Genomic DNA, 12,082 nt, shown 5'->3' with positions numbered 1-12,082 from the left:
GAGCTTAATGCTTTCATAAATTACTTAGAATGGTGGTTCCCAACCCATAAAGTGACCCAACTTCACATCCCCATGTGTGTTCTCAAAGACCAGCCACTACAAACACCACTAAGAAATGAGGTCTCATGAAAAAATTATTTTATTTTATTTTATTATTTTTATTTTTTCAAAAGATGACCGATAAGGGGATCTTAACCCTTGATTTGGTGTTGTCAGCACTACACTCTCCCAAGTGAGCTAACCAGCCATCCCTATATAGGGATCCAAACCCTGGCCTTGGTGTTATCAGCACCACACTCTCCCAAGTGAGCCACTGGCTGGCTCCTGAAAAAATTATTTTAAAAAGGGTGTCTCATACTCAAAATACTTTGGTAACCAATAATCTAGCAGAAGAATGTTAGGCTGTAAGCCTCATGAAGAGGCCAATTGTCTCATTAATATTTATCAAAGCAATAAAGTGAAACCTCAAGTTTGCAAATGGCCTTAAAGCTATTCCAAATCACAATACAAAATTAAAAGACAAGTTCTCTCAAGGCAATATAAATAGGTGACATTATGGCAAATGATCATCAGTAAAGGCAAATGTGAAGCAACATTCAGGGAAAAGCAATTCTAATTATACTTATAGAATAATGGGTTCTAAGCTCAATGGAGAGGCCTGGGCATCAGCTTAGACTGTTCCCTTAAGAAACTACATTGCATGTTTCATCACAAAAGCCCCCCAAAATGCTGGGTATTATCAGAAAGGACACTGGCAGCAGACTAAAACTTGTGATCCTGCCCTCATTCAAAACCACTCTATGTCCACAGCTACATGTACTATGCAGTTTTAGTTCACCACACCTTAAGAAAAACATAACAAAGGTGGAAGAGATCCTAAGAAATGAGATTGAAGTTATAAAGTAGATAGAAGGGCTTTCTAATGAGAGCCTAAAAATAAGAAGTCTATTTGTATCTAATGAGAGATACAAATTCAGGGAAACGGGGGAAACATAACTAAAATATTCATTTGTTTATCAAACTTCAAAATACTAGAGAGAAGAGAGCAATATTTTAAAGTTTGAAATAAAAGACATAGATAAATAAAAGATGACTTTATCCATTAGTTGGGAAATATGCTAAAGTTGTTACAGGTAAAATATATATAAATGTAGTAATGTCCACCCAATCAAATCTAGAAGTTGAAATAAAAAAGAAAAAGAAAAAAAGCTCTGAGGAACTAAGAACAAGGACTTGTCACTAAACCTACGAGCTTGTTCCCCCTGAGCATCAAAGCTTTCAACCATTAAACTTGGTCAACTATTTTTCTTAGCAATGCTAAGTTCAGTAGTAATGGTAGAATAATAAAAGTATAAAAAATTCAGTAACGGGACATCAAGGAAGCAGAGGCATTCCAAAAGCATTAAGAAAAGTTTAATCTCTATTCATTGTATTCTGTTTAATAAGACAAGGAAGCAAATAACATGTTGCAGATTTACAAAATGAAAGTGAAAGGCAGCATGATTTAAGGAACACCAGACCGTGAAAAACAAAACTAAGTTTTCTTGAATTTGTAATTGTTTGTTGGATTAGGACTGGAAGGAAGGATGGACGGATGTTCTACAACCTGCAGGTGAACTTTTAACCATATTACCCCACATGATTGACTATGGCATAAGTATTGACATCATCTGTGTTCAATTATTTTTTATAATGGTTAAGAATTTTTAAATTGGTAAATGAAAGTTACCCTAAGCTGTCTATTTTAGAAAAAGGAGCATCCCAGGGGACAATAGAGCAAAGAATAACTCAGGCTGTGGAATGCCAAGGAGGGGGGTTTGGGGGAGAGGGAGAAAGGGAGGGGAAGAGACAGGGGGAGGGACAGAGACAGAGGGAAGACAGAGGGAGGGGAGAAGGGCAGACACACGGAAGGAGAGGGGAGAAGGGGGAGAGATGGCAAACAGGGGAAGCAGGGAGAGGGGGAGAGGGAGAGAAGAGGGAAACTGAGACTAGAGAAAAGCATTGTTGAGCTGATTGTCAGGTGAGGGAACTTCTTTTGTACCAGGAATGGAAGCTGAACAAGAAGAAAGAAAGAATGAGCAAGCAAGCTCTAGAGTAAGCTGCTGCTCCCAAGACCCACAGGAGCTTCAGCCTAGACTCTGCCAGGAACTTTGATCAGAGAGAGACATTGCTTCCATGGACGGTAGTGAAGGGAACTCAGTGAAATTTCAGCTGGAAAGGAAATGGAAAAAAGAGCCCCATGTTCCTGGACCCAGAAAGAAGACCCAGGCTAGGATAGTAGAGCCAAAAGAAAAAGGAACTGTGAGCCACAAATAACTGGCTTTCATTCCTATCCTGTCATTAATTACCTGTGTGAAGTCCATGGGCAGGCCTTGGTTTAATATGTAAACTTTAAGGATCTCTGAGTCCTTGAACAGGCTAGGCTGCAACAGCTGGGCAAATTAATCTAGAACTAATGGATTTCTATATATAAATTCCTAAGGTGGACAAGCAGACACCCTACCATACGCATACCACTGCCCTTCTGAAAATACATTTAAGGACTGCTTTACGGGTTTAAGTGACCCCAAGTCACAGAGGTTCTGAGTCAGTAGCCAATGTTTTATTTTAGGAGGCAGCTCCTGAACTATTAACAAAAAATGCCCCTCACCAAAAAAAGAAGAAATCAAAATAAAATTTAAAAAAAGAAGAAAAAAAAATTGGCCAAGGAGATCCTCAGCAGTATACAAGAAAATAGCTGCCCCAATGAACCCAAGCAAAACAAGAGTTTTTCACTTGTTTTTTGCTCTATCTAGTTTAGCCCTCCAATGCACACTTTGCCAGATGGTTGCTGTAAAACACACATCTGATCACATAGACGTCCCTGTTCAAAACTCCCATCATCTTCAGGATAGAGCTTAAACTCATCAGCCTCACATGGAGGATCATTCTCATCTGGTCTCTACTCACCTCTCCAGCCATTTCCCAGAGTGCCTTTCATTCTAACCGTATAGCCAGACTATCATGCCTCTGTGTCAGGGCCGAAGCTATTCCCTCCGACTACAGAATACCTGATACACCAACCCTACCCTGGCCCAAATACAAATCTGCCTGAGAATTCCTCCTCATCCCCAATCTTCAGCTCCAGGGTCTCCTCCTTCTGGATACCTTCTCTGAGTGCTGCTAATCCTCTGCTTCAGCACTAGTCCTTTGCCCTCCACCTCTTCCTTCACTCTCTCAACACCTAGGACTCCCTTCCCATATGGCAGCTCTTCCCACAGTGGACTGGAATCATGAGTTTTCTCTTCAGTCCTTCCAATCAGTCTGTGAGCCTCTCCAAAACTGGGGTCATGTCCATCACCTCTATTTCCAAGATCTAATATACCTGGCTCCCAGTGGCAGGTAAGCTGTCAGTGCTCCCACTACTCCCAGAACCATTCCTCAATGGCTTTCCAAATCCCTGGCTGAGGTACTGATGTTTCCAAATCCCTGCTGGCCCTGCCCAAGATGTCCTTCACCCCCTCTACATCTTTTCCACTCCAACCAAAGATCCCGTTTCCCAAGAAAAGAATTATATCATATGCATTCTAACAAGACTCACAGGATGGCAGAGCTGAAGGGGACCTCAGAAATTATCTGGTCCAGTGGCTTCCAAATGCCTGTCTGCAGGCTGCTGCTGGACCAACTGCAAAAGAGTAACATGGGGAGTGACTTTAAAATACAGGTACCAGGCTTCAGCCATGAAAATTCTAATTTAATAGGTCTGAGATGGATCGCTACATTTTTTTTCTTTTCTTTTTTTTTGTTTTTAAGTTTCCCAGTTGATTCTACAGCACTGGTCTAGTCCAACCCCTTCACTTTGTACATGCAGAACTGAGGCTCTGAGAAGAAAAGTTAATATATCAGTTACCAAATGCCAAGTCTTATGATTGGCACTGAGGACACAAGCTGAAGGCCCAGACCCTGCTCATGAGCACCTCCTCCCCTCAACCCATTGAAAACATCTGTTGGCGCCACTGAACGCTCATCAAGGGCACAGGATTCCTATAGAAATCACCTCACTCACCCACCTTGTGCTCCCTTTTGCTTTATTTATTCTCCCTCACAGCATAATTCTCTATCTTTACTGTAGTTATTTCAGTAAAATGCTCTCTCCTGCTATTTTATAATCCCCTCAATAGGCACTCACTAAATTATTAATTCATATTTCTATATTTGGATCTTTACTTGATGTCTAATACTCATTTATACCTAATATGTCTAAAAATCTAAGTCTTGATATCCTCCTACAATCTTTCCCATTTCAGTAAATGACAACTCCATCCTTCCAGTTGCTTAGGCCAAAACCTCTCTTTCCTTCATATCCTTCATCAAATCCACAATCAATTCTACTTTCAAAATATATCCAAATCCATCCATTTCTCACCTCCAACCATCATCATCTCTCTCCTGGATTCCTGCAAAGGCCTGCTGTGTGGTCTCCTCGCATCCCTCCTTGCCTTTACTACTTATCCTCAACACAGCAGCCAGAGTGATGCTTTTATTTATTTATTTTTTACAGCTGGCCAGTATGGGGATCTGAACCGTTGACCTTAACGTTACCAACACCATGCCCTAACTGAGCTAACTGGCCAGCCCCAGAATGTGGCTTTTAAACACACATCAGATTATGACACCCTCCCTTCAAAACCCTCAATGCCATCCTATCTCACGCTGAGTGAAATCTCTAGTTTTTCCCACAGCTCACACACCTGGATGATCTAACTGCCCTCCATCTCCTCTGGCTCTCTCTCTCACCCAGTCTGTTCAGGCATGCACAGGCCTTCTACTGTTCCTCAAGCATGCTGGGCATGATCTTGCCTCAGGGCCTTTGCATTTACTATTCCTTCTGCTTGAAATGCTCTTCCCCCAGATCTCTGTGGGCTCACTTCCTCACTTTCTTTGAGTCACTTTGTCAGGAGCCTTCTATGACCATCCTACATGAGATACCAATCCCCACCCCCACCTTTACTCAGCTTTATTTTTCTTCACAGCACTTTTCACCACCTGACATATAATTCTTTATTGTCTATTTATAAGCTCCAGTGTGTTTACTGGAAGGTAATCCACCATTAGAAAATGGGAACAATCTGACAAGCTCATCTGTCCAGAACTAAGACTGTTCAAGGATAGTCACAGATTCCCAAGCAGGTTTATTACCAGTCAAACATTTGGCAAATATGCAACTTTTTTGTGTGTTTCACTTTTTAAAACTTTTTATAAATAGCAAGACCTTCATTAGCGATGGAACCTCACCAGTGGGAAGGGGCCTACCTGAAGTAGCCTAGTCCATGAATCCTGGGCCCCTGTAGGGCCTGATTAAATTAAATATTTTATCAGTCGAAAGTGCCTATGGGTTAATGTCCCCACGATAAAGTCATCTGTCTTAAGGATGGGATCAGTGTGACACCAGTGGAGAGGGAAGGCTAGCTCTGAGAACCACAGGGAAAAGGAGGGAACAGAATGGTCCTGAGTGTTAAGCGGACACAATACTGTGAACAGACTAAAACCATTGAATTGTGCACTTTAAGTGAGCAAACTGTATGGCACATGAATTATATCTCAATAAAGATATTATATTTTTTAAAACATGAAAGAGAAAAGGATAGACTGGAGAGAGTTGGGATGATGCGGGACTGTAAAACTGACTGAGACAAGTGGAAACTAGGTATAGGCAGCAAAGTCCACACAGGGTTGAGAACTTAGACGGAAACTGATACCTTTGTAACCTGTACGCCCTTCACCTTTCTTTACTTGCAAACAGATCTCAGTACTAACTGGGTAATACACTTTGTTAGAAGGGAACAGAACACAGAGACTTGAGAAAAAGGGTGCAGGACTCTTGTTCACATACCACCCTGGGGGTTGGAGGGTACCTCCCACTAAACTCTATGAAAGCATCATCTCTTGGTAACGGGGACCCCCAAATTTAAGCAAAAAGCCAGAAGCTTCAAACCAGCTGGGAACCAAGCCTCCACTCCCTGAGCAAAGGGTTTCAAAAAAGAGAAAGTGTCCATTTTGCAGGATCACTCTTTCCCCATCTCTGGTACCCATGTGTTGATAGTTCTGAGGTACTACCAGTCTCATCTACCACAGGCAAACTACAGTCCCAAAGATTCCAAAATTGAAAGGTTTGGAGGGACACAAGGAGCACACTACTAGTATTGGAGCATCTCTGTGATTGCCTTAAATCATTACAGTTTAGGAGCTGGTGAGTCAAGGGGTTACTAAAGAGTTTCTCTCTCAGGTTCCGGGCTCTCTCATTCCCCTTCATTTACACATCCACACATATACTTCTCTCTTTCTCACCCTCTCTCCCCTTATTCCTTCCTCCACAGTGAGCTTTCTCTCCCTCTGTCTCCCCATCTCCCTGTCTCCCTCTTGCTCTCTTGGTCTTCCTCTTGCTCTCTTGCTCTTCCTCACACCGTCTCTCCTCCTTCTTCTCTCCTTCCCCTCTCAACAGAGATCTGCGTGGGCTCTTCCACCATAACTGCTCAGACCTAAGGGCAGTCAGCCTTCTGCAAGAAAGCAGCACCCCAGACAAGGCAGCCTTTCACCAAAAACCCAGCGTGGTAACAGAACCACCCCCAGGTGTTCATATGTGTGCCCACTGTACATGTCCCTGATGATCCAAGGGAATGATAGGGAATACTGAGTCCAAAGGAACATCCCTATGTGACTTTCTTCCATCAGACAGAATGGAATATTAAGAGTTCATATCTTTTTAAGACACTGTGAAATGTTCACAGATAAAATGATATGATGTCTGAAATTTGCCTCAAAATAACACAGGGCAGAAGGAAGAGAGCAAGGAGCAGGTACATAAATGAAACAAGATTGGCCATGCACTGATAATTGAATCTGGGTGAGGAGTGCACGCAGGTTTATTGTATTATTTTTTTCTACATTTGTACATTTCAGCACAATAGAGACCAGGTCTTTGGCTAGTGGGCTATAAGGGTCCAACTAGATAACCACCAAGATCACACTCATTTGGTTAGCTATTGTGAAAACAAGAAAAAGGGGGGAAAAAAGAAAAAAACCCAGAAAATAACAAATATTGGTGAGGAAGTGGAGAAATTGGAATGCTTATGCATCACCAGTGGGAATGTAAAATGGTGCAGCAGCTATGGAAAACAGAATGGCAGTTCCTCAAAAAATTAAACATAGAATTACCATATGATCCAGCAATTCCACTTCTGGGTAGACATTCAAAGGAATTCAAAGCAAGGTCTTGAGATATTTGCACGCCCATGTTCACAGCAGCATCATTCACAATATCCAAAAGGTGGAAGCAACCCAAGTATCCACCAATGGATGAATAGATAAACAAAATGTGGTATATACATACAATGAAATATTATTCAGCTTTAAAAAGGAAGAAAATTCTGACACATGCTACAACATAGACAAACCTTGAAGACATTATGCTAAGTGAAATAAGCCAGATACAAAAGGGCAAATATTGTTTGATTCCACTTACATGAGGTCCCTAGAAGAGTCAAATTCATAGAGACAAAAAATAGACTGGTGGTTGCCAGAGGTTGAGGGGAGGAAGATAGGAAGATGTTGCTGAAGGGTACAAAGTTTCAGTATAGGGTTGTAAGGTTCTGGAGATGAATAGTGGTGATGACTGCACAATTGTAAATGTACTTAATGCCACTTAACTGTACACTTAAAAATAGTGAATTTTGTTATATGTATTTTAGCACCAAAAAAAAAAAAAAAAAACAAGAATCAGAAAAAAATGTGTCCAAACTCTCTGCTCTTCAAGGCCAGCTCAGGTCAGCCTAGACATCATACCTTAGTGAGGTTCTCAAAACAAGAGTGTGGTGAGCGTTGCTGGGGGAGTAGAGCTGCGGAGAAAAGAAAAACTTCTACCTAGGCACATGATCTAGTGTCCAAACTCCACCTAAGGAAAGAAGAAAAACAAAATGGTTTTTAAATGGGTGTAAAGGTAAATGTTAAAATAAAGATAGCTTTAAAACTAATGATAATAATCCAAGTGTAAGCAAGACCCAGAGAAAAATCTCCAAACATAAATTCAAAGCAGATCCCAAATGTAGTCAAAGACAAAACTTTTCCCAGCCCCAGACCTGTTCCTCTTATCATAATCTGGTGGTTCAGAGCACAGACTCTACCTGGGTTCAAACCCCAGCTCTATTACTTACTAGCTGTGTGACCTTGGGCAAGATTCTTCACCTGTTTCCCCATATGTAAAACGGGGAAAAAATACTTGTAAAGCTCTGACCACTGCCTTTCACACAGCAAATACATGTGTTTGTTAAGTATTATGCCACCAATCTCAGTGGCCAGCAAGCCTTCCCTCAAGTTTTCATAGTGCCCCAGCATATTGTTGACTGGAAGCATGCACAGAGGACAGAGAGACAAGGGAAGAGATGCCTGGTTTACCCTCCACACAGCTGCTCCTCCAGTGCTCAGCATGCGCACTTGAGGCTGAGGAAGCAGAGTCAGGGAGTGGGAACAGGTAAGCTGGGAGAAATCACAGGTGGGAGCGGGGCAAGCACTGAGTAGGTAAGGCGAATGAGAGAAGAAATGGGAACCCATTTTTTAAATCTAGATAGTCCTTAACCGTAGCTGGACATGAAAATCATCTTTGGAACTTTGGAAAGTACTAATGCTTAGCCACCACCCCCCAAGACTCAAACTCAATTGGTCGGTATTAAAAAACCGTTAACAGTCCATCAGGTACATGACAGAATAAAAGGTCTCATCTCCTGAATTTCTCATTCTGCCCATTCTCACTCTAATCCTGCATTCCCTCACTTGACTTCATTTTTGTCTTAATTTTGACAGACCAGCATTTAATTTGGATGCTAAATAGAGATAGACAGTATTAATGGAAAAATTTAGAAGGAAAAGGAAGGAAAACCAAGTATCCCAATTCTACAGAAGAGAAATAGGAAAACCTTTTCTTTTCTTCAAGTTTTTCCTTTTCTTATTTGGACCTTCACACTTCAAAGCATATACTAACAGACACTGTGCTGTCCAAGTGAAGACAAAAGAGACTGAAGGCCAGGGGGTGTCTTAGGTCTGTCATCCAATAGTAAATAAGTTCTCAGTTGTTCCAATGAGTGTACCTGGTTATTTACTCTTAAGTTAACCTTGGTTCCTCCAGCCATTGGATTCTGTTTGGTAATTCAGACAGTCTCTCATACGCAGTAATGCAGTCAGGCTTCACTGACACAGGCTGGCTGCCTCTACAGGTCACCCTGATCACATGTTCACGCCACTTTACAAGGAGCCTAACCAGTGAGTGAGCCAAGACTAGCACTCCCGCCTGCCTCTAAGGACCAAACTGCCCTTACACTATGAAGTCCGAACTGGGAGGTCAGCATTCACTTTTCAGATTTCCCCAAATCCTCATCATCGCAAGGTGCTACTGAATATGGCACAAGTTTTCCTTCACTTTGGTATTAAGACATTTACTATAGCCCTTGCCATAATTATGTTGCACCTTAGGGTGTTATAAGACCAAGATTTAAAATACCCTAAGGGTAAGGGTTCAGATCCCCCTACCAGCCAGCAGCCAAAAATAATAAGTACGGGCCAGTTAGCTCAGTTGACTAGAGCGCCACCATATAATACCAAAGTCAAGGGTTTGGGGTCCCTGTACTGGCCGGGTGCCCCCAAAATAATAAAACAAATAAATAATTTTAAAAATAACAATTTTTTAAAAAAGCCTGTGTCTTACCCTGGGCATGTGCTGTGACTTTAAAAAATAAATAAGTAGGGCCAGCCTGTGGCTCACTTGGGAGAGTGTGGTGCTGATAACACCAAGGCCACGGGTTCAGATCCCTATATAGGGATGGCCAGTTAGCTCATTTGAGAGCGTGTTGCTGACAACACCAAGCCAAGGGTTAGGATCCCCTTACTGGTCATCTTTTTAAAAATTAATAAGTAAGTAAGTAAGTAAGTAAGTAAATAAATAAATAAATAAATAAATAAAATTGTTCTAGAGCACTGTTCTAGATTAGAGGTCTTCCAACATTAGAAAGATTAAGGACTGTCAGAGCCAAAGAGACTCTAGGAAACCATTAAATATAAGCCACCCACTCTACAAGCAAAGAAACTGAGGCCCAGAGAAGTGAGATAATCAAATGAGAAAAGGTACATAAACTTTTCAAGAGTTTTTATTACTGTGGAAGATTCCTGCTATTCTTGGCAAGGTCATGGGGCCCTGCCATGGCCTTACCATCAGAGGGGCTAGAAGTCTCCTACTCAGTTACCCATTCAAATCTCTCTATCAAATACCAGGGATAAGGCTTATTTAACCCTTAGACCAGTGATCCTCAGCCCTGGGTGCACATTAGAAACACCTGGGGAACAATCCAAATGCCTGACCCCAGCTCAGATTATTAACTCAGAATATCTAGGGGGGGGCCACCATCCCCGGCCTCCTCTCTCACTGACTACGCTGACTTCCTTGCTGTTCTGAACACCTCAAGCATTCTCTGACTTCAAGGACCTTTGTACTTGCTTTTCTGTCCATCCTGATTGCTTTCCCCCAGACATCTGCATGGCTCACTCTCTCACTTCCTTCAGACCTCTGCTCAAATGTCTTTTAATCAACGGGATTTCTCTGACTTCTCTATTTAAAATAGAAAATCTGCCTCACTACCTAACTCCCCTCTCTACCATCCCCTCTTTATTTTTCTCCATAATACTTTTCACCATCTATCATAATTTATATTTTACTCCTTTATTGTCTGTAAACCCCACACACTAGAATATGAACTCTATGAAGTAAGGTTTTTGTTTATTTTGGTCCCTGCTATATTGCCAGTGCCTAAAATAGTGCCTGTGAAATAGCAGGTCCTCAAATATTTACTCTAGAAATTAATAAATACACCAGAAACAGCAATCTTAAAACATGACTTGTACCAAAAGATCATAAAGAAGCTGATTATACCAAAATCACTTCTCTACTGATCTCATCTTGGCAAAAGCCTTTCTTAAAACATGCCAGAAGCCTAATGAAACAGAAACCAGCTAGAAATAAGTATTTCCAGTCAATTAATCCAACCCAAATGTGTTTGTGAGTCAAAGACAATTTGTCCTGAGAAACAGATAAAACTATGGAGACAGAAAATGAAGTTGAAAGAAGGTGATCAAACAAACAGATCTCAGATACCATCGTGGTATGTGTGTAGGTTCAGAAGAAAGCCCAAGAGCACTGATAGCTATACCCGGACAGGAAACAGTTTTCAGCAGACCAGAAAGAACAGGGAGGCTCTTCCCTGGGGTTACAGTCTCTGAGATGCAGGCCCAGTGCAGGATGTTACTCCCTACTAACCACCTGACACATCAACCTGATAAACACCATCAAAAATCTGAGGAGGACCCTTGCTTATATTCTATCTGCATCCAAAACTCATTTGAAACCAATGACAATACTTTAAACTCTACCAAGACAGAAGTGCTAGGAACCTTCATCAAGGAGGCCACACAGAAGTTGGGGAGTATCCTGCCGTCACTAAGTCTCATTGATGTAATCTGTTTTCTATGTCTGCTGATACCCCCTGTCCTTGTTATCTCGTTCTTCTTGCCACCTCTGGGCTCTCCCTACGTGGTCATCCTGCACATCCCTCTAAGACTAATCTTCCCCAAACACCATTTTCATCAGGTCACTCACTCCACTAAAAAAAAAAAAAACCTAAAATAGTTTCCTATAGCCTACCACATCAGGTCCAACGCTCAGGCCAGGCTTTCAAGAACCTCCCTAATCTAGGCCTAGACCAGATCTACTGATTTTATATTTCAGCAGCTGCTCCTTCACCTGCCTCACTGCCTTACCCCTCAACTACACCAGCTAGAGACCATGTTTCCAACCTACATTCCTGCAAAGAGCATCTTCACTCTCCTCCACACTGTCCACACTCATTCTCTCCCCCTCCAGCTGCTAGCTACTCTGCCTTTTCCCACCCCATCTTCACAATACACACACATACTACACACATGCATGCATGCCCATTCATACATTCAATAATATTAACTGGGCACCTACTATGTGGCAGGATCCCACAGTGAACAAAACAGACTA

General features: G+C 41.8%; 1 protein-coding gene across 6 annotated transcripts in view; it reads right to left on the bottom strand.

The window, feature by feature from the left end:
• The window catches only part of ZNF592 (zinc finger protein 592), a 41,633-nt gene that overhangs the window by 21,687 nt on the left and 7,864 nt on the right, over positions 1-12,082 (bottom strand). For 5 of the 6 annotated variants that reach the window (XM_063092300.1, XM_063092303.1, XM_063092305.1 and 2 more), the window contains exon 2: positions 7,822-7,930. The gene's annotated coding sequence lies outside the window, so the exon portion shown is untranslated. Of the gene's footprint in view, positions 1-3,580; positions 3,665-7,821; positions 7,931-12,082 lie in introns of all 6 variants that reach the window. The other variant, XM_063092301.1, reaches the window with a different exon arrangement.

The sequence above is a fragment of the Cynocephalus volans genome, chromosome 3 (genome assembly GCF_027409185.1).
Source record: "Cynocephalus volans isolate mCynVol1 chromosome 3, mCynVol1.pri, whole genome shotgun sequence".
Classification (NCBI taxonomy): Eukaryota; Metazoa; Chordata; class Mammalia; order Dermoptera; family Cynocephalidae; genus Cynocephalus; species Cynocephalus volans.
The sequence above is the reverse complement of the archived record's forward strand: the minus strand, read 5'-3'. Positions and strand labels throughout refer to the sequence as shown.